The 22583-nt window shown below is 43.4% G+C and overlaps 1 long non-coding RNA gene across 1 annotated transcript in view; it reads right to left on the bottom strand.

Annotated features, from left to right (window-relative positions):
• Positions 1-833: 833 nt before the first annotated feature.
• Positions 834-22583, bottom strand: part of LOC121032964 (uncharacterized) — a 26173-nt gene continuing 4423 nt past the window's right edge. Inside the window, exon 3 of the long non-coding RNA XR_005791633.1 lies at positions 834-985. This is a non-coding gene — a long non-coding RNA (uncharacterized LOC121032964). The remainder of the gene's footprint in view (positions 986-22583) is intronic.

Consider the following 22583-nt stretch of genomic DNA (forward strand, 5'->3'; position numbering starts at 1 on the left):
CGTGCAGGCTTCCAAGGGGCCCTTCAAATTCCTAGAGAGAGGGAGCTCTTGCATAAAAGGAGACTTTGAATGGAAGAGCCAGAAACATTTGGCAACTAGAGAGCACACGGCAACCTTGTTCGATGTCTGGAGGCTGGGGAGGCTTCCTCACTTGCACATGGGCAGGGAATCAGAATCCCCAACTATGGGTGACATACCATGATGATAGAACCTGCGGCCGCCGCCAGGCTGGGGCTGAGAGCAGGGGAATGTTTCTGAAGTACCTGTGAGTCCCTTTCAGGTCCCCATGAATGAGATAGACAGAGCTTGAAGGCAGGGCTGTAGCAATTTCACTGAGTCCCAGAGCACCGTTCTGTTCCTACCCCTCAATTGTACCTAAATCCATTTGGCTTGGGGAAATGCCGGTGAAATCACAACAAAAGGGATTCAGGAAAGGAGGGAAGGAGGACCTCCCGAAAAACAGAACAGTGGGCTATGCATCTCAGCGTGGTGCTAGCATGGCGGGGTTGTTCCTCCCTGTGTAACTGCACATGTCTGTGTCTTCCTCCTTCCCCACGGCCTTCTGACACTGCTAGAGGTATATAGTAGACTGGAAACTCTTCATAGCAAAAGCAAGCAGGACAACTTCTCTTGGTGCTTCTGAGCATTATGAAGAAAATACCCAACTCCCAAACTTTCGTAACCACAACGAAAAAGAGACTCCACCCCAGGGCATCATCTCTGACTCCTATCTCCCACATATTAGTATGCTAGGGCTGCCATAACAAAATACCACAGATTGGGTGGTTGAAACCACAGAAATTTATTTTCTCACAGTTCTAGAGGCTGGAAGTCCAAGATCAGGGTGCCGACAGGGTTGGCTTCTTCTGAGGCCTCTCTCTTTGGCTTGTAGATGACCACCTTCTCCCTGTGTCCTCACATGGCCTTTCCTCTGAGTGTATCTGTGTCCTAGTCTCTTCTTCTTAGAAAGACACCAGACACATCTCTGGAGGCAAGGGAAACAAAAGCAAAAATGAACTATTGATACCTCATCAACATAAAAAGCTTCTGCACAGCAAAGGAAACACTCAACAAAACTAAAAGGCAACCTATGGAATAGGAGAAGATATTTGCAAGTGAAATATCAGATAAAGGGCTAGTATCCAAAAATTTTGAAGAACTTATCAAACTCCAACACCCTAAAAATAAATAATCCAGTTTCAGAAATGGGCAGAAGCCATGAACAGACACTTCTCCAGAGAAGACGTACAAATGGCTAACAGACACATGAAAAAATGCTCAGCATCACTCATCATCAGAGAAATACAAATCAAAACCATAATGAGATACCACCTCACACCTGTCAGAATGGCTAAAATCAGGAGACAACAGATGTTGGTGAGGATGCAGAGAAAGGGGAACCCTCTTGAACCATTGGGGGGAATGCAAACTGGAGCATCCACTCTGGAAAACAATACGGAGTTTCCTCAGAAAGTTAAAGATAGAACTACCCTATGACCCAACACTTGCACTACTAGGTATTTATCCAAAGGATACAAAAATGCTGATTCAAAGGGACACACGCATCCCAATGTTTATAGCAGCATTATCAACAAGAGCCAAATTACAGAAAGAGCCCCAAATATCCATCAGCTGATGAATGGATAAAGAAGATGTGGTGTATATATACCCATAGTAAAAGCTAAAATCCTTGCTAGTGACTGCAAGACCTCTGGTTTTCCATCTCTAACACTGTTCCCCTTGCTTCCTCCACCACAGCCACACTGGTCTCCTTTGCTTTTCCATAAACACACCACCCCTGCTCGGGGTGGTTCCCTCTGCCTGGGGAGTCCTTGGACCTATCCTCCCAACTCCCCCTCCCTCTTCCTTCTTGGTTCAGCTCAAACGCCACCTTATCAGAAAGCCCTTCCCTGAGGACCCTCCCCAAAGTAGCACTCCAACCCTCTCTATATATCTTTCCTGCTTTACTTTTCTTATGGCACTTATGACCAGCTGAGGTACGTGCGTGCATGTGTGTGCTTGCTTGTTTATTGTCTGTCTCCTTACTAGAAACTAAGTTCCATGAGAGTGGGGATATGGCCTTGTTCCGTGCTGTACTCTCAGGTTCAGAGGAGATATTGATTGATTGAATAAATGAGTAATATCTAAAATGAGAAAAGAAATCCAGGGAATTAAAAAGTTGGGAGACGGCCAGCTCTCAGACAAAGGATGGTGGATCCTATGATTCATAAGCTTACCAGTATCTTTTTAGCACTTATGGCTAGGGTGTTATTTACAGCCTTACAGTACTATTCTGGTATTATGTAATATTTTAACCTAGGTCAAGGCAAAAGTCCTTGAGAACATAGATCATAACTTCTACTTCTCTAAATATATCCTGTGCCTTATACATTGTCCCAGCTCAGGAAAACATATGCCAAGATCAGTTAGCAGAATCTGCCATGGATGCAAGAGGAGGGAGTGAAGGCATCTCTCCCCTGTCTCTGCTGACTTAATCTAACAACAACAAAAACCCATAAAGATGTAGGAGGAGTTCTGTGACCCAGGTTCAAGTCCTGGCCCCACCCCTTACTAGTTACCTGAATGAGCTTGAGCAACTCACATAATTTCCTTGAGTCTCAATTTTCTCATTTGTTAAAAATGATAATTATAATATTTACCTAAAAGGGTATTTTGAGGATTAAAGAGAAAACAGATAAAGCTCCAAGCACATATTTGGCATAGAGCAGGCTCTCAATAAAAATTTATGCCACTCAAAAAAAAAAAAAAAATTAATGCCACTCCCCTGCTGAACCACAGGGGCTCTGGTAGTCAGCAAAACCTCCGCTGGTAAAAAGAGACCCGTTATGTTGCCAACAGAAGAGCCAAGTTCATGAAGAGACATGAGCAGGTGATAAGGGATATGCAATTTTCTGGGTCAGGAGAACAGCTGATACACGAGACAGGGTATCCGATGTGTCCGGGTGAATGATCCGGAGACCATGGCAGGCTCTGGTGTCAGTGCATTGTCAGAAGGTGCACTGTTCTCCCTGAAACCCCCTAAGGGAATATATTTGAAAGCCATAAAACTTTACACAGTTGTTTAAGATGAGCGCCCCTGGGCTTCCTCTTATTTCTGGGATTTCTTCACCATGTGGTGAGGAGACCCTATCTATAAGACCCTTTTGGACTCCTTGTTAAGCCACTTGCTTCTTGGGACTTTCTGAAATTTCCCTTTATTCTTGAGTTTCTGATCCCTTCCTGTCTCAGTGTGTTCTCACCCCACTGGCTTTACTTCCCCTTTCTTAGCAGCTCACGTGGTCACAATTACACCATATTTTCCTGCGATTTCCAGTGACCATCTCTATGATGACAGTGCAAGGGTTAGGTGAGAGATGAGCAGGGAGGAGGCAGGAGGGGTCACTTCTGTTAACTATAGCGAGCTGCTTCTGCCGTTGCTGGGCCTCACGAAGGGGAAGCGGAAGTGCAGAGACGGCACCATGCAGTAAACTCACACCCTCCCAGGCTACTTTGAGAGCTTCTGGCTACCAACATCTCACACAAGTGCGCACCCCCTGAGAAGCAGCAGGTCACCCTGGGCCCAGATCCTTGCTTACCCCACCCCACCCCCACCCAGGTCCTGGTCCAGGGGAACTAAAGGGACATATTAAAACAGAAAAGATCTAGGGGCGCCTGGGTGGCTCAGTCGTTAAGCGACCAACTTCGGCTCAGGTCATGATGTCACGGTTCGTGGGTTCGAGCCCCGCGTGGGGCTCTGTGCTGACAGCTCAGAGCCTGGAGCCTGCTGTGAACTCTGTGTCTCCCTCTCTCTCTGCCCCTCCCCCGCTTGTGGTCTGTCTCTCAAAAATAAACATTAAATTTTTTTTTTTTAACAGAAAAGGCCTGAGAAGGGGCTTTCTCACCAGAGAACTACCTCCATTCTCACTTGCCCTTGGTGCTACCTAGCAAAACGCAAAATGCAGCTCAGTGGGAATGAATGTTCCCTGTTTCTAACAAGCATGTTTGGGAGGAAGGTAGAGGAAAGACAATCCTGATAAGTCAAGCAGGAGAACCGGAAGACAGAATTCCCCATTTTTTACCCGGGCCACTTTTTAATTTTCTATTCTCCATTTCTTCTTCTCACCAAGCACTGCCATTGACTGAGGCTCCTTACTCTTGATCTGGATTGGAGGAGACCTGGAGAGCCACTGGAAGGACAAGGGAAGCCATGGGTTGGGGGAGGGGTGGACCTGCATCCATTGACATAAATGAGCCAGGTCAGGGATAAGTCCACAGACACCTTCACTCTTCTCAGGGTCTTTCTGGCCGTATTGGAGCCCGAAATAAAAGAGAAAATCAGCAATACTGATCCTACGTTTACAATTTTGCCATTTTGTTAATAAAGACTTTTTGCATTAATTTTGACTTTTCAAAATATTTCATTAAGGGCCTCCTGGGTGGCTCAGTTGGTTAAATGTCAGACTTTGGCTTAGGTCATGATCTCACAGTTCATGAGTTTGAGCCCCACCTCGGGCACCGTGGTGACAGTGTGGAGCCTGCTTGGGATTCTCTCTCTCACTCTCTCTCTGCCCTTCTCATGCTCTCTCTCTCTTAAAAATAAATAAACTTTAAGAAATAAATAAATAAAATATTGCATTGAAAAGCTATATATGTTCATTACTGAATGGTGCCTCTTTTTTTTAATTTTTTTTCAACGTTTTTATTTATTTGTGGGACAGAGAGAGACAGAGCATGAACAGGGGAGGGGCAGAGAGAGAGGGAGACACAGAATCGGAAACAGGCTCCAGGCTCTGAGCCATCAGCCCAGAGCCTGACGCGGGGCTCGAACCCATGGACCGCGAGATCGTGACCTGGATGAAGTCGGACGCTTAACCGACTGCGTCACCCAGGCGCCCCGAGTGGTGCCTCCTTAAATTTCACTCTTGCCTCACCCTAGTCCTGGCCTTGGTTAGATTTAGCCCAGCTGATGGTGCTGGTCAATTCATTTGGTTGATTGTTTCTTTAAGGAAAGCGAGGCTGGAGCCTATAAAAATCATCTATATGATTCAAAGTCTAATTTTTAAATATATGTGATGGCAATCCTACTAAAATATTTGGAAAAAAACAATGGAATTCTCAACCACAAAAATTACCCAAATTTTAGATACAATTCGAATCCTTTATTATCTAACAAAGCCAGGGTACTTCACCTTACCAACCACCAGGTGTCTCTGTAAACTCCCCGCAGGCCCTCGCACAAGACGCTCAGGATAACGTCATAAATAAAATCTGTGGTTTTTAACCAGTTCTGAAGAGATGGCACAAAACGGTCTGAGATGCAACAGCTTCAAATACTAAATCTACAGAGACCCATCCACCTGTCCAGGATTGCGGGCTAATAGCTAAATGCTTGTGATAATGCAATCTATTAACATATTCAAGGTAGGAAATAGATTATTAGAGTCAGTTTGTCCTAATCAGTATACTTTCTAGGATGTCCCTGCATTATTTTTTCCTCATCCCATAGCTGGATCAATTTCTAACAGCACAATTCTGCGAGACCAAAACAATATTTCAGGAGGGTCTCAGAGAAATCAACTCTTCACCAGGCTTCCAGGACTAGACCTCTCACTCCTGTAGGGCAGGGAATTTTGAAAACAGCATCCAAACCATTTGCTTCTGTTAAGAAAAAAAAAAAAAAAAGCAAATGCATGGAGTGCTATGGTCAAAGGTCAGTAAACAGAGTGGTAGAAAAGTTGTAGTATTCTTTAAAAATACGTTTAGGGGCGCCTGGGTGGTTCAGTCGGTTAAGCGTCCGACTTCGGCTCAGGTCATGATCTCATGGTCCGTGAGTTCAAGCCCTGCGTTGGGCTCTGTGCTGACAGCTCAGAGCCTGGAGCCTGTTTCCGATTCTGTGTCTCCCTCTCTCTCTGCCCCTCCCCTGTTCATGCTCTGTCTCTCTCTGTCTCAAAAATAAATAAACGTTAAAAAAAAAAATTTAAAAAAAATACGTTTACGCACATTATCACCTTCTCCCTCGTGCCGCCTCATCCTGCCTTCGGAAGGAAATGTAAATACTCCAAAAGCCAATGGACTATTTCCTCTGACCTTATTTTTTTCTGAGGTCATTCTGAAAATTAACCCTTCTCCATTCAACACCCTGGAAGGGACTGTCGATTCTTCCCCCAAGGCCCGGGAAAATGGCTCTTGTGGGAAATCTCTGTGACGATGCTCCTTTTGAGGTTTTCCAGTTTGCCCAAGACAGCATCTGTTCTTCATTTTTATTTTATTTTTTCATCACTGTTTTAAAGAGAGAGAGAGCACGAGTGGTAGAGAGAGGCATAGGGAGACAGAGAGAATCTTAAGCAGGCTCCACACTCAGCGTGGAGCCCCGCGTGGAGCCCGGGCCACAACCCTGAGATCATGACCTGAGCCCAAATCAAGAGTCAGATGCTCAACTGTCTGAGCCACCCAGGCGCCCCTCATTTTTAAATTACTCAAATCTTAAATTTAAGTTAAATTCTTCATTTTTAAATTACTACTAATAACCACAGCAGGAACAACGGCTAATATTTAGGGAGTGCTCACTACATGCTTATCAGTGTGATAAGAGAACCTGACAAATATTATGTCCTCGAAAGGTCATTGCTCTGGACTTCCATGACAGTGAAGCCTGCCTGGTTCCCCCCTAGCTTTCCGGGCGACTCCTTCTCATCTACCCCCTTCTTCAGTGCTGGACTTCTCAGATTCAGTCCCAGGCCCTCTACTCTTGATCAGTGTAGCAGAAAATCTTGGCAGTTAAACATACAGTCTCAAACTATAAGAAAAGAAGGAGAGACACTGGGTTCCAAGATGACAAATTAATTGAATGTGCTGCAAAGGGAGTGCCAACTTCAGGCTTGACCCCTCACCCTCAGGGAGATGAATTCCATATACTGGTGCTTCTTGCCTTTAAAGTGCGGTCAAATCACAGGGTGGATGGATGTCTTGTGAAAATGTAGGTTCTGAGTCAGCTGATCTGAAGTGAACCTGAGATTCTTCAGCCCACACGATGCTGAGGCTGTTGGTACCTGGACCACACTGTGAGTAGCAAGGCTCTAGGTGACTCTATAATTATAATGAGGTACTGATAAAGTTTACCTAAGTTGCTAGTTATACTGACAGATCAAATCAATATATAATAATGGCTGAATTGTGGGATGGGGAATAGAGATTGTGAAAACTTCAAGGAATATATGTTTCTGGTTTCTAAACTCAAAATCCCTTTGAACTTAAAATTTCTGTGACATCAGAAATGAGACTTGATTATTTTTTCAAAGGTTCAACCTAAAGACTGTGCAGGTTTGAATTGCTAGGTCTGGTATCCCCACTAAGAATCAATCATTTGATCACAGAATCCACAACTTTGACTAGTCTGAAATTTTGGGGGGTGGGGAGGGGGAGGATGGGGGTAATCTATATGGGTATTGCAACCATAAGTTGGTATAAAATTGTAATCTGAGGAAAGTATAAAATAAAAATAAGAATTAAGATATGGGTAACAATGGAGATGATGAACAAGCAACCTTAAATCCACGATATTAGCAATTTAAAAATAAATTTTACATAATAATTTCTGTAATCATTGCAAAACTGGTGTGTGTTTTATCAGGTTTTTAAGACATTTGATGCATTTGAGGAAATCCAATGTGTTCATGTTGTGACTTTAGTTGAACGGGTAGAAGAACTTAATTAGGCTTGCAATCAACACTTAAGTGTTTGGAGAAAATTATTTCCTTAAAATCATAAGTTTTGCTTTATTAGTTATACGTGCATGATAGAGAAATGCTGACTTTGAAGATGTAAAAAAAAAATGCTAGTTGCTTAATAAGTTTATGAGATGGTCTCACTGACCTTCTTGTAGTCTATCATATGCTCAAGTTCCCTGCCAAAGCAAGCCTTCCGCTCTTCCTTTTTCCTAGAATGCACCTCCCCCAATTCTCATACGCCTATTTGTATTACGCTTAGCGCACTCAGTGCCTCTCTTACCCTGGACTGTGAACTCTGTACCCCTGTGACCCTTATAGCCCCACTAAGTTATTAGCGTTATCTCATGTACAGACAAGGAAGCAGACATGGAGAGTTTTCAACAACATGTCCAAGTAGCAGATGTGGGATGGAAGCAATGTCTCTCTTACTCATGAGCCCATGACCAGCATTATTGTGCTGAATTCCATAAACCGTTGTCTCTGATGCTGAACAATACTGCTGCTCAGGTAGTCTGCTGTCATCTTCAAACACAAAGTCACATAATTTTAGGAACTCCCAGAGCTTTCCCCAAAAAGAAGATATGGGACAAATCTTTAAATACCACTTCCTTGAAAGACTAATTATGGGAGAGCATAATACAAATACGCACCTATAATTTAGGACTTACTATAAATTCTGCTTCTTGCCCTTTACAAAATCTGTGCACCGATTTTGGGCACAAAAGCCCAGCACAGTGGAATTTCCTAACTCTTCTACATGGAGAGGCAGAAACGCACAGCAGTTAATTGCCTCTTAACAGATTCTGGGCCCAAGACTGTCTGGGTTCAAATCTTGGAACTGCCATTTTTCAGTTGGGTGGTCTTGAGTAAGTCACCTAAACCCTCTGTGTTCAGTTTTTTATTTGCAAGGAAACATAATAAAGGACCCACCATGTGTCTGTTCTGAGGATTGAATGAAGTAATAGCACACCTAAAGAGCTTAAAACATGACTATGTCTCTAAAGGTAGGTAGAAAACATTTACTGCACATCGATGAGCTTTACAGACACCTAACTAGGTAGTTGAGAAACCGGTACTTGGACCGAGGGCATTAGACTCTCATCTCTTTTCCACCAGATCAAATTACTACCTTATCCATTTGGGCTGGAACTTGCTAACATTTTCACGCTGCAGGCATGATATGCCTTCCATATGCCCCCCTTCCTCATTTCCACTGCTGCATTTCTTTTCACTGTGTAATTGGAAACCCCAACTGCAGAAGAAGGTTTATTTATAGCAGGAAAAAATTAGTGTTATTTAGCTTGAGCTTTTCTGCAACCATCAGTCCATTACTGTGAGAGCATCCACATTTACATTGCAACATCATTCTGTTTTCCCAGTGCCCTGTAATCATTAATTAGCTATTCAAAACAATGTTTATTGAATGTCTACAGAGAGAGAAGCCTGATCCAGCCTTCCTCCATCAAAAACCAGCATCTTCCCTGAGCTCAGATGCCCGCATACCAACCAGTTACTAGATAGCTCTGCTCAGGTGTCCCACATGCACTTTAGACATGGCCAAAATTTAACTCATCTGTCCCCCTGACCTCCTCCCCCTACCCTCTCACGCATTCCTGATTTTGGTGCATGGAGCCACCATTCCCATTTCTCCATGCCCAAACTGCAAGTTGGCCTAGACTCCCTTCACAAACCACCACATCCCATCTGTCACCAGGCTTCATCGGTCCCATCTCCTGAGGACATACCACCCTTCTCATCTTCCCTGACACATGACAAGTTAGTGTGGCCTGGACTATTGCAAATCACCTCAGGACTGGTCCCTGTACTTCAGCCTCTTCTTCTTCTAGTCCCTCCTTCACATCGTCATTACGTAGACCTTTTGACATCTGACCATGACACACTCCCTGCTCCCCATTCGAAATCCTTCCATGTTCCCCTGTCATCCATAGGGCAGAGCTCCACCCTAAGACACAGCATATGAGGCCCTTCACATTCTCAGCTCCGCCTCTTCTCCCCACCTCCCATAGCTTTAGTGCCAGGAAGGATTTGCAGCACTCCTTCCTGCCACCATGCTGCGTATACGTCATTCCTTCAGTCTAGCATGCTCATCCTGCCTTGCCCAACCACTGAACAATTGCTTCTCTTTGAAGACTCATTCTGAGAGTTGCCTAATCAATTAACCTTATTTCTAGCCTCTCCGGGCAGAATTCTGTGCTTCCTCCTCCATGTTCTTGAGGTTTCTCAGACATGCTTCTATTATAATGCCTGTCCTACTGTTTAATTGCTTACAAGGTTGTTCCCCCAATCAGACTGAATACCTTCCAAAGGCTCTAATTGTCTTGTTATCCCCAGTGCCTGGCATACACAAGAGGCCCAATAAATGCTCATGAAATACACTATTGTTGTGGCAAGAACGAGAGTCTGTCAAGAGGTCTTCTGACGGCCAGCTCACCTCTTCCTACGCCAGGCTTCCCCAGGCAGCCTTGGTCAGCCTCCCCTGAGGAATGACACTGCCTGGTGTCCTCTGGGAAAGCATGGTGGCAGCTGAGTGCTTTGGGTCCTAACCTTACTCTGCCTGTACCTGGGCCAGCCTGGCTCCCTGCAGGGCAGCCTTAAGAGGAAGAAGAAACCCGGATATAAATGTACCTGGTAGAGAAGCCAGCTACTTGTTCCCAGCTCCATCAGTGTTCCGGCTTGTCAGAGCAGAACTCTGCTTTGGAAGGGGTGCCCTGTGTTTGGCCTGGGAGCCAACAGATTCCAGTCAGAATGGAAGGAGCTAAGTGAGTTTAGATTCCATTTTTGACCCCAGTGCAGTGCAGTAACAGTCAAGCTACATATATGCTCAAGATTCTAAGCTCCTAGAGAAAGATCTGTATTTAACTCACCTTAGGTGGCAAGCCCCTTGGCAGGGGGGAAACATCGCTTAATTATTTTTGATGAAAAGAAATATTTTTAGATAAAAATTAAAATTGTTTGCTATTTTCCTAATACAAAAGGCCCCCGGGGAGCAAGTTCTGACCAGAACCCTGCTACTTAATCTAGTCTCATTGCAAATATTTACTAGATGCTGGGCAGAGAGTTTATGGAAGAATTAATACATTGCCCCTTCCCTCAAGGTGCTAATGGAGAAAAAAGACAAACTTCTAAGAAAAGTTGAATCATAAATAAATACACAAGAGTTGAACAAGAAATACAAGAAGAATATGCCTCAAAGGGGTGACTCGCTCTCTACCAAAGGAGAAGTTCAGAGAAGGGGGAAGCCATTGGCCCCCAGGGTGATGGCTCAAAAGACACAGAGACAGCATAGCTCTCACCTGAGAGGTTGGACCAGCAAGCCAGAGGGCATGGGGTGAGATTGGGGGACATCCTGGTAGAAAGAAAAGAGTAGATTCTTTGAACTTGGGGTTTGAGTTTCTGTTTTGCCATTTATTCGCTAGAGGTCTCAGACATTTGTTAACCTCTCTGCACCTCACTTTTCTCATGGCCTCCATATAGCATTCAAGACTGCAAACATTTAGCACAAACACATGTGCTAAGCCCTGCAAACAAACATGAAAAGAGAAGTGTTTTGTCCTCAAGAGTTACCATGCGAGAAGGGGGTCAGTAAATATTAGTCCCCCTCTTCCTTTACCCTCCAGGTGTCTGTCACCCTAAAGGAGGGGTGAGCAGACCCAGTGGACTATTACTAAGTGGAATGCAGGATGTGGGTTCAGAAGTGTGGAGACAGAAAAAAAAGAAAAAGCACGGAGACAGAATAAGCTCATTACCATCCACTTTGGAAGATTCCTGCCCTCCTGTCCCACCTTCTATTAGGAAATGGGTCTTTCCTCCCTGAGGCAGAGATCCTGATTTGCAACCACCCCTCTTGTGCTTTGACAAAGTCTGGGAGTTGCCAAAGTCAAAGGCATACCCCTCAGACAAATGCTATCACTGTCCAAATGCTTGTTTACCTACTCACTTAATTTATTTAATTGCAAAAGACAACCACTAGGGGGCCTAGGAGCAAGAAGCTAAGCTCAGACCCCATTTATCAAGCAGAATGCGTGTCATTCTTGATGAAAAATGTAGTCAGGGTCTACAAAACATACGCTGTGAGCTGAAAACAATACCTTCTGCCCCTTCTGCTAACTCGTAGTAAAGAACATGGCTCCCTTGAGGCTAAAAAGCATTCTTAACTCATCCCATCCTCCACAAGCCATCAGACTAGGCCAAGGGTTTCTTAGCTCCGATTCCATTTTTCAGTGTTTCCTCCTGATTAAAGCCCTTTGGCTCAGCAGGATTGTCTATAATGATAGTAAATGGTTCACATGATGATGAGGCATTCTTTTCACATCTTGAGCTGCAATCCGTCTTGTAAAACCTTGCCACTCACTGTCTGAATTCACATCCCTGAATTCTCAGGAAAGCCATCAACCTGGGGTTATTGGTCTGGGTTCTTACGCCTCCTGGCCCCGCCCCGCCCCCCACCCCCTACCCATTTCTCACACCACAGGCAGAGACTTGAATAGCTATTGTACCTACCTATGGCAATCGTCATTAAAATCAATCACTCATTTGCCAAAACACATACCCACTCACACACACACAACCCCCTGACACAAAAACCTCACAAAACTCGGGTCCCTATGTGTCTCTGGGGTCACGATAACTCAAGTCTCCGTGACCGAAACGGAGAGGCGAAAGTTGTTTTTCCTTAGCAGGAGTCTGCTTTCACAAAGATTCATCTCCTACATTTTCTCTGAGACCCTCACACACACTACAGCAACAAAGGAAAGGAGCATGATTTCCCAAGCAGGTTGCCTAGAAACCACTCCTGTGTTTCTGAAACTAATTTAAACATGAAAATTCAGCTCCTGACTCATGCCAGGAATGCATGTAATGGTTTTCTCAGTATTTTACTTTCTTTTTCTTTCACATTACAAAATAATGCACGCTCGTTGCACAAAAATGGAAAGGAAGATGAAAATACACAGGTCCAGAAAGAGAAAAATCCCCCATAATCTCACCGTCAGAGGCAACCACTGTTATCATTTGGGGATAGTTTCTTCCAGGCTTTTTTTTTCTACGTATTTTTAATATTGTTGATATTAACACTGAATTTACATAGATCTTGCTTTTCTCACTTAGTATATTGTCAGCATTTCCCATCTGGCTGAAATTCTCAGAATATTGATTTTTTTTTAATACCACATTATATTACAGTCAATTTTCCATTATTTACTTAACCATTCCCTTAATGCGCGACATTTAGATTATTGCCAATCTTACACCTTTTATTTTTTCAATCTTACACCATTTTGATCAGTGTTGTCATGGTCATCTTAGTACAAAACAGTATGTATCTCATAATAATAAAATCATAAAAGGAATTTCAAAAGCCTGAAATTTTTAGAAACTCTTAAAAATTGTACTAATGCATGTTTACAATATATTTTTAAATTTAAACAATATATTAAAAAGTAAATTGAGGGGTGCCTGGGTGGCTCAGTCGGTTAAACATCCGACTCTTGATTTTGGCTCATGTCATGATCCTAGGATTGTGGGATCAAATCCTGCATCGGGCTCCACTCTGACAACATGGAAGCTGCTTGGGATTCTCTCTCTCCCTCTCTCTCTCTCTCTCTCTCTCTCTCCCTCTGCCCCTCTCCCCAGCTCGTGCTCTCTCTCTTTCTAAAATAAAAAAAATTTTTTAAATAAGTAAATTGAAATTCAAAGTAAAAGAGGGTTCTTCTAACTAGTACCACTTCCTAGAGGTAACCACTGCCCACTGCTACCAGAAGTCTTCTATAAATATAAAGGCACATATATATGCTTGTTTATTTGACACCACACTGTTCTACCACGCTTTTTTTCATTTATTACATCTTGGGCGTCTTTCTTCATCAATCCAAATTGGTCTCTTCTTTTTAGAAGTTGCACGCTATTCTATTAGATGGCATGCCGTCACTCACATGCTGTGGACAGAACTTGTTACTGCACTCGATACATTTTCACTGAGCTGGGTACGGGGCTGTGGGTCTGATATGACACTACTCCAACCACACTGTACCTTTGCTGGAAGAGGGAACAGACGGTAGCATAGGTAACAGCTTTACCCCTGGAATTCGCACTGTAGGTTATAGAGGTCTCCAAATTTTTCCTTTTTTAACATTTTGTTCTTTGGTTGTTGTTTTCAAACCAAAAGTTTGTACCCTTTTACTAATCCTCCCCCCAGCCCCAAGGAACCTCCATTCTACCTCTGTTTCTATGAGTTCGACGTTCTTAATTTATTTTTTTCTTTTCAGATTCTCTGTGTAAGTGATACCATACAGTATTTGCCTTTCTCTGTCCGGCTTATTTTATTTAGCATAATGCCTTCCACATTCATCCATGTCAATCTACAAATGGCAGGATTTCTTTATTTCTTAAAACTGAATAATATTCAATTATTTTATAGAATGCATTCAATTAATATATAATATGTATTATCCTTACATTGTGTATGTCTAAATATTATTATATATAAGTATATAAATATACTGCAGTGACCATGGGAATACTGATATCTCTTCAAGATAATGAGTGTATTTCCTCTGGATAAAAACTCAGAAGTGGGATTGCTGGATCATATGGTAATTCTATTTTTAATTTCTTGAGGAGCCTCCATAATGTTTTCCCAGTGGCTGCACCAGTTTGCATTCCCACCAACAGTGTAAGAGGGTTCCACTTTCTCCACATCCTCACCAACATCTATTGTCTCTTGTCTTTTTTATGATAACTCTCCCAACAGGTATGAAGGGATATCTCTGTGTGGTTTTTATTTGCATTTCTAGTGATGGCAAGCACCTTCTCATGGACCCATGGGCCATTTGTATGTCATCCTTGGAAAAAATGTCTATTCAGATTCTTGGCCCATTTTTTAATTGGGTTATTTTGTTTTTGCTGTTTGAGTTACTTTTACGTTTTAGATATTAACCCTTATCAGATTTGTGGCTTGCAAGTATTTTCTCCCATTCCATAGTTGACTTTTAATTTTTTTAATGGTTTCCTTTGCTGTGCAGGGGCTTTTAGTTTGATGTAGTCCCACCTGTTTATTTTTGCTTTTATTGTTTTTGCATCTCCAAACTTTTCTGATCTCCACACATGTTGAATTTTTGAGCATGTACCCCCCAGCCATTTATGTATATTTATTTATGTTATATACATGTACTACTTATGAATATATTATTTACATGATAGAACATACACTAAAAATAGACATTTTAATGGGTTGAATTAAAGATGAAATAGACATTAATTCACCTAATAATAAATTATATTAAAATATATAATAAAAGCATTTTATTGTTTTTGATAAGAGCAATGTGATTGCTTTGTTATATTTAAAATATTTAAAAACATTGGCTTAACACCTTGTATTACAGTTATTCTGGGGTCTGATTCTAAGTTCAGCTTATCATCAACAGTTGATTTTTTTTTTTTTTTGATGATTAAAGATTTTTTCTTCTTTTCTTTTTTCTTTTTTTCTCAAGTTAGTCAACATACAGTGTAGTCTTGGCTCAGGAGTAGAACTCAGTAATTCGTCACATATATAACACGCAGTGCTCATCCCAACAAGTGCCCTCCTTAATGCCCATCACCCATTTAGCCCACCTCCCCACCCCAGTTGATTTTAAGGGTTGTCATTGCTGGCCCCACTGAGAGTCCTGCCCACCAAAAATGCAAACTTGTTTTGAAAATTCACTTTGTGCTCACATTATTAAGTTTATCTTTGATTCATGGCTACCTTGGAAGAATATTTTAAGGCTAGTTATCCATTTTATAAGCTTTAGCTTACCTAAAGTTAGATCATATATTCCATAAATCCACTTAACCAGGCACTTGTCCAAAACCAGACTCCTGATCTTCCATTTCAAACCTGCTCTTTCCCTCATCTTCCACATCTCAGTTATTCACAACTCCATTCCCCCGAGTTGGTCAGGCCAGAATCCTCAAGTCTCTCCTCGGGTTTTCTTTCCTTCTCTCAGCTCCACAAGGAATGAATGCATTAGCAAATCCATTAGCTCTACCTTCAGGGCATAGCCAGAACCTGGGCACTTCCTGCCCCTTCTCCGCTTACTGTCCTGGTCTAACCCACTGTCTTCTCTTACCTACAGTTATTACAATGACACCCTAAACATTTGCCCTGCTTCTGCCCTTTCCCCTCCACAATCTCTGCATCACAGTAGCATGTATTTGCCTTTTAAAACTTTTTTCTTTTTGGGGAGCACCTGGGTGGCTCAGTTGATTATGCATCTGACTCTAGATTTCAGCTCAGGTCATGATCTCACAGTTGGTGAGTTCGAGCCCCATACTGGGCTTTGCACCGACAGCATGGAGCCTATTTGGCATTCTCTCTCTCTTTCTCTCTCTGCCCCTCCTCTGTTTGCTCTCTCTCTTTCTCAAAGTAAAATAAGTTTAAATAAATAAACAAATGTGCTTTTTTTTAATGTCAAGCTTACAGAAAAGCAAAGAATACTATTCCCTTATCCCATATTCCTCTATAGTTCCTATTTTGCTCATCTGATTATCTGTCTGTCCATCTATCTATCTACCCATCTAAAGGGGGTATATCGTAGGCCATTTACTCCTAAACACTTTAGTGTGTATTTTGAGTATATTGTCTTGTATAACATAGTACAGTTACCAACCTTAGTAAATACAACATTGGTAAAGTAATTATATCTAACCTACTATCTTTCTCCCTAGTTTATTAATGGACTCACTGATGTTCTGTATGATACTTTATTTTCTTTAGAACAGGATCTGGCCTGAGATCAGGGTCAGTTAGAGTATTTGATTGCTGGGACTCATTAGTCTCCTTTAACTTGACACATTTTACCTAGTCTTTCTTTGTCTTTTATGACACTGATATTTTTGAAGACTACTAGTTTCCTCTCCTGTTTTTATTTTTTAAAATTTTTTTAATGTTTATTTATTTTTGAGACACAGACAGAGCATGAGCAGGGGAAGGGCAGAGAGAGAGAGGGAGATACAGAATCCGAAACAGGTTCCAGGCTCTGAGCTGTGAGCACAGAGCCCGACGTGGGGCCTGAACCCGCGAAATGCGAGATCATGACCTGAGCCGAAGTCGGACGCTTAACCGACTGAGCCACCCAGGCGCCCCTCCTCTCCTGTTTTTAAAAGAATTTTTTCATTTGGGGCTTTTGATGTTTCCTCGCCATTAAACTCAGGTTATATATTCTTGACCCCAACATTATGGAGATGCTCTGTCCTTCTCAGGGCATCACATCTGGAAGAAGACAAAGTCCATCTGCCCCTTACTGGAGGCATAAATTTTAATCACACAGTCGAGGTGTGATCTGACTTCTTCACGGTGCAGTTACTATTTTTTCCCTTGCAATAAGGAATCTTTGAGTGGCACTTTAAGACCACGCAAGTATCCTCTTCCTCATCAAAACTTCCATTTAGATTTAGCAACCATTGATAATTCTTGCCTGGGCCAATCTCTTAGTGGAGGATTGTAACTGGTAACTTTCAATCGCCAGCACATCCTGCACAGTATTAGCCAGCACACAGCTTTCTACTGGAAGCAAGAGCCCTTTCTTCCCCCTTATCTCTTTCCTAGTATGGATGAGTGGATTGCAATTTTTCAATACTTTATAACCCATGGTTGTCTTTAATTACTTTGACGTTCAAACCATCCCCAATTTACCCATTGGAAGCTGCCTCACAATGGTCCCTATGCACTTTTTTTTTAATGTTTACTTATTTTTGAGAGAGAGAGGGGTAGAGTGCGAGTGGGGGAGGGGCAGAGGGTTCTGTCAGCACAGAGCCCTACGTGGGGCTCAAACTCATGAACCATGAGATCATGGCCTGAGCCGAAGTTGGGCACTTAACAGACTGAGCCACCCAGGCACCCCTTATGCACCTCTTTTAAAATGAGATCACATACAGGTATCCACTTTTTGAAAGTTCACATTATGCCACTCGGCTTTTGCAAAAGACCTACGTTAGTGCCTGTTTTCACTAACGGAAAGAAACCCAAGAGAGGTTTTGCTTTTGTGAGAAAAGGTGAAAAGCAAAAGTAGCATTCAGTGTTTGTGTGACAGCAAGCCGTTACAGAGGCAGCACAGCAATGAGGGGGGCCCCGTCTGAGCTCCTTCCCCAGGAACCACACTCAGCATCTCAGCGTCAAGCCACCATAGCTTTGAACTGTGTCACGAACATCTGTGTATTTGTTAGCAAGAAGTGTCCCGAAGGCATCAGAAAAGCCTATGAAAGGTTATTTTTTGAGTCTGGGGAACACTCAAAATTTCTCCATATAAATAAGTGGTAATTGCTTCTTTGCTTTACGCTATTTTGGCTTATGAAAGGTTTCATAGGAACACTGTACTTTCAGATAGAGGGGGAAATCTGTAGATGCTCTAAGCTCTAGCTGTGCAACCTCTCCAAATGAAGAGCCCATTTCTAGCCCTGGTTTTGGAGCCCTCCCTCAAAGAAACAGCATGCTGCCCAAGATAGTCCTAAGATATGAAGAAAGATTCACCCTGAAAATCTCTGAACGAAAATGTCTCTGTTAAAGATAACATGGTGCTTATGTACGTGCTGGCTTAATTACTGAACCCTCCAGAGGGGCAGGTACTATGCACTGGACATGGGGACTCAAGTGAGACCAAGCTCCGGAAGCACACAGGCCAGTCCAACAGACTGATGTCCGAACAGACGAAGCCAAGAGAGGCAGTGTGGCACAGTGGCTGAGAGCACAGACTCCTAGCCCCAGTGGCTGCAGTGAAACCCCCTTCTCCCGCTCACAGCTGTCTGACTTTGGCAAGTTACCTAACATGGCTGCACTTCAGTCTGCCCCTTCGGTACACTGAGCACCATTATGATATGTCTGGCTTGTAGCACCGCTGTAATAACTGAGTGAGTCAGTAGTAAAGTACTCAAACCAGTGTTTGGTGCACAGGAAGCTCTCAGTAGGTGTTGGCTGTTGTTAAAATAAAATGTAGTAAATAGATGTGCTCTAAGAAGGAAGATGTAAGCTTTCTGGGAGTTTCAAAGGAAGTAGCAAGTGAGCTAGACTAGAAGGAGGAAAAGGACCCCCAGGCCGATCGAAGGGCTCTGGGCAGACAGGCAGCATCTCATTCCCTCAATGACTATTCCTTGTTCACACACTTTGTGTTTTGCCCTTGTGTCTCCCCTCCCCTCTGACTTCTTGTTTTCCTTATTATACCAAGGAGCGGACAACCTCACCAATAGGCACTGTACCCCATGACGTATTGATAGCACTTCACAACGTTAAATATCACTTCAACACAATCAGGATTGACTCCCTGCCTATCTGACCTCACCTCCCCCAGCTCTAAATGTCTTCCCCAGGCCCACTCGGAGTCTTTCCACCTAGCCTTCAGGGAACTAGGGAGCCAATGCAGGGCCTGACTTGGGATGCAAAAGGGATGGGGTAGGAGTTATGAACTCAGATGGAAGATAGTAGCCAAAATGAGTGAAGAGGCACATAAGAAGGTAATAGGGAATAGTGAGGACTGCAGGAGCTGTGCTTTCATGACCAACTCAAGCATTCAAGCTCATTTTTTTTTTTTTTAACTTTGTGTGGGCAAGGGAGATATTCAAAGTAATTACAACTAGTAGGGCATGGACGCCCATCAGAACAGATCACAGCATAAACAACCAGCACTGGTGCAGACCTACCCTGTGCCCTCCACTCTGTCCAAAATAAAAATGTCTCTAATCAAGACTCTGGATCTACTCCGCTGGTGTCCAAGTTGTGCCTCTGCCCTGGTCCAGGTCAGAGCAGGAAAACTAGGTGTCCACCCCAGGATTATCTGTAGCAGCAAGCACAGTACCTGTACATAGTAGGTGCTTAATAAATATTTGTTGAATAGAGAAGCAGCATGGTTAGAAGCATGGACTCCAGAGCCAGATGGCATTGGGCTAGAGTCTTGGCTACGCTGGGAATTGGCTGTGTGGCCTTGAGAAAGTTACTTAAACTCTCTGTGCTTCAGTCAGCTTACCTATAAAGTGGGTATAATAGTAGTTGTGAGATTAAATAAGAAAATACATGTTAGGACACTACCTAGTACCTAGGCCAGTAACTACCAAGCGAGAACTCAATAAATATCAGTTATCAATATCAGTTATGTAGCATTCAAGAAAGAGGTGTTTGGAGGACTCACACCACAGTGGGAGTGACATAAAGGATCTAAGCCACCAGTCAGGTAGACAGAGGTCAAATGTTGGCCAGCTCCAGGAAAGAAATCGCTGTCATTTAGCTGAAGCCAGATTCTTTGTACTGGAATTTCAGAGCTACCCTGCCTGGCTCTAGAACTTTCTAGATCCTTTCTTCTTTGATTCCAGGCATGGTCTTCCTGACCCCAAGGAGTCGTCCTGGCAAAAAAAGATGTTACCCCAGATGCTACACCTGGGAGTGCCCGTTCTCATTCCCTGCCTCTGCCAGTCTCTGGGAAGCCTTTCTCAAGTCAGGAGCAATGCTCACCCTGGGCTGGGGGCCTCATAGGCATGTGGACCGCTGCCTCATTCCCTGGTTGGATGTCCAATTGTGTCCTCTTCCTGCCACCACGCAGCTCATCCACTCTGTGACATAGAGCTAGACGGGTAATATCTCATAGCTCTGGTGATTAACCAGCAAACTGTTCACTATGTGGCTCCAAGAAGCAGACAAGGCAGTGTTTTTGTTTACAGATTAGTCACTTATTAAGGCCCAGATGCTAGCGTTCATTGGCTATTTCTAAGGAAGTTGAGCAATGGTGACTTATGCTTTTCTACCTCTGGGATGGAGTAGGAGGGGGTTTTCAAACATCGTGTGCCTCAGCAACTGAAAGGAACTCTAAAAGGGCTCCTTTCTGGTCTGTGGCTAATCCAGGTGACTTTGGGATCCCCATTTCCTCAAGATTAGAGTGCGCACAGCAGATACCCTCTTTATCAATTGGCTACAGATGTTTCCTATCCCAGCAGTTTGAGACAAGCAATTGCAGCCACTACCACCGGATATAAACAGAGACTTTACAACCACAAGCTTCCTTGTCTGTTGCTTTAGCCCTTCTGCTTCCAAAGTGCCATGGGAAAATAAAGTGCATCTCCCGGTCCACAACTGCATTTCCAACCAATTCCTGCATGAAGGAGTCCTGCTGAAGGATGACAAGGTTAAAAGGACAGTTAGGGCTAGCAATTGGTTATCTATTCTTGCTTAGCCATAGCATTTAGTAGGGAAAACGGCATGTTCATTTTCTATTTAACTGCTTGATTATAGATGCCAAGGTAGGGCTATAAGAAGTCATAATGTTAGAGCAGGAAGGGACCCTGGAGATGAAATTAACTAACCTATTTCAGAGAAACTGAGGCCTGGAACATCAGACTTCTCTCTCAAGGCCATGACATTGGCCTGCAGTGGAGCCAAAACTAGAACATCAATATCCTGGGCTGCAGGTCTAAAGTACTAACCCTTACTCCAGTGGCATTTCACAATGGCAGAAGAAATACAGACGAGGCTGACTTTAGTTGTTGGATCCAATCCTACTTGAGTCTGAGTATTTCTCACAACCCCAGCAATATTCTTGTGGAGGAGATTCTAAGTTTGTCCAGAATCCATTCTCCCATTCTTCAGTAATACAATGCCAAAGTTAGCAGGGCACAAGGCTGCTCAGGAAAAAAAAAAAAAGTTACACTTCCTAGTGTGCCTTACAAGATACTCATGTCTGAGTCCTGGTCTGCGGGATGTAAAGGAAAGTGGTGAGTGCTTTAAAGGATGAAAATGTACACTTTCCTCAGACCAATGACTGGAATGCTGATCCAAGGTCTGGAGCTGGAGCAGTCATCTTGGGCCACAAGGTAGAAGCCATGTGTTGAATAAGATGGAACAACAAGAAAGAAGGAATCCGGTGATCAGGGCACCACCATACCAGCCCTAGGTTGCCTCTGTTTATATGAGAGATAAATATTTTTTAATCTTTTTAAAACTACTACTATTTGGGGGTTTCAGACTCAAGAAAAATAATGTAGCTATAATGCCAGCTGTAAAACTATTTTGAAAGTTTCTTGCAGAATTTTCTGGAAAGAAATATAAGGATTTTGTCTTTTGGACCTAGTGCCTACTTAGAAGCATCTATTTCACAGAGAAAGGTGGGAGCCAAGGAAAGTTCCCATCATAAAATATAGCCGCTTTCTGCTGATTTGACTTCATTTGGTTTTTAAACCAGTTTCTCCTTTAAGACAAGCGTTCCCTGGGAAAGCTAAGCTCAACTGTTCACATCTGAGAATCAGAACATTCCCTACTGATTTGTAAGGAGTTTGGGGAACAGGTGTTGTGGTGTCTAGGCTTGAGGAAGTGACTCTTTGGGGAGGGTAGGCCATGTGGGACTGATGGGGTGGGTGTGCAGGACAGCGAAGAGGTGAAAAGGGTGTCAGAAAGGGAGGTGCACAGGTGCTGGGTGCTAAATCGCTGTGGGTCTACTTTAACTTCCTTGGGATGCTGCGACAGCACATGACCACCAGAGGGCAGCAGCGGGTGGTGAAATTCCAGGGGCTCCACACAGCGCAGCTCGCTCCAGGTCCCCAAGGGAACGCAGCTGGCCCATCCACCCTGGGTCTTTCTGCTTCTTTGTCCAGAATTGCGCCCCCCCCCCCCCCGCCCCTTACCAGGAGGAGTGGGAAAGGAGTCGCGTCCCTGAGCAGAGGAGGCTGAGCCAGCAGCTTTCATAAGCATCAGTTCAGGGCTCCCTGACCGTCGTTCCCTCCCTCTGCCCCTTTTTGCCAGCTCTACATCGCACATTCAACATTTTATTAAAATAGGCTTTACATTGGTTTGCTTTTTTTTTTTTTTTTTAATTAACATTGAAA

The sequence above is a fragment of the Herpailurus yagouaroundi genome, unplaced genomic scaffold (genome assembly GCF_014898765.1).
Source record: "Herpailurus yagouaroundi ecotype Mexico unplaced genomic scaffold, PumYag 28, whole genome shotgun sequence".
NCBI lineage: Eukaryota > Metazoa > Chordata > Mammalia > Carnivora > Felidae > Herpailurus > Herpailurus yagouaroundi.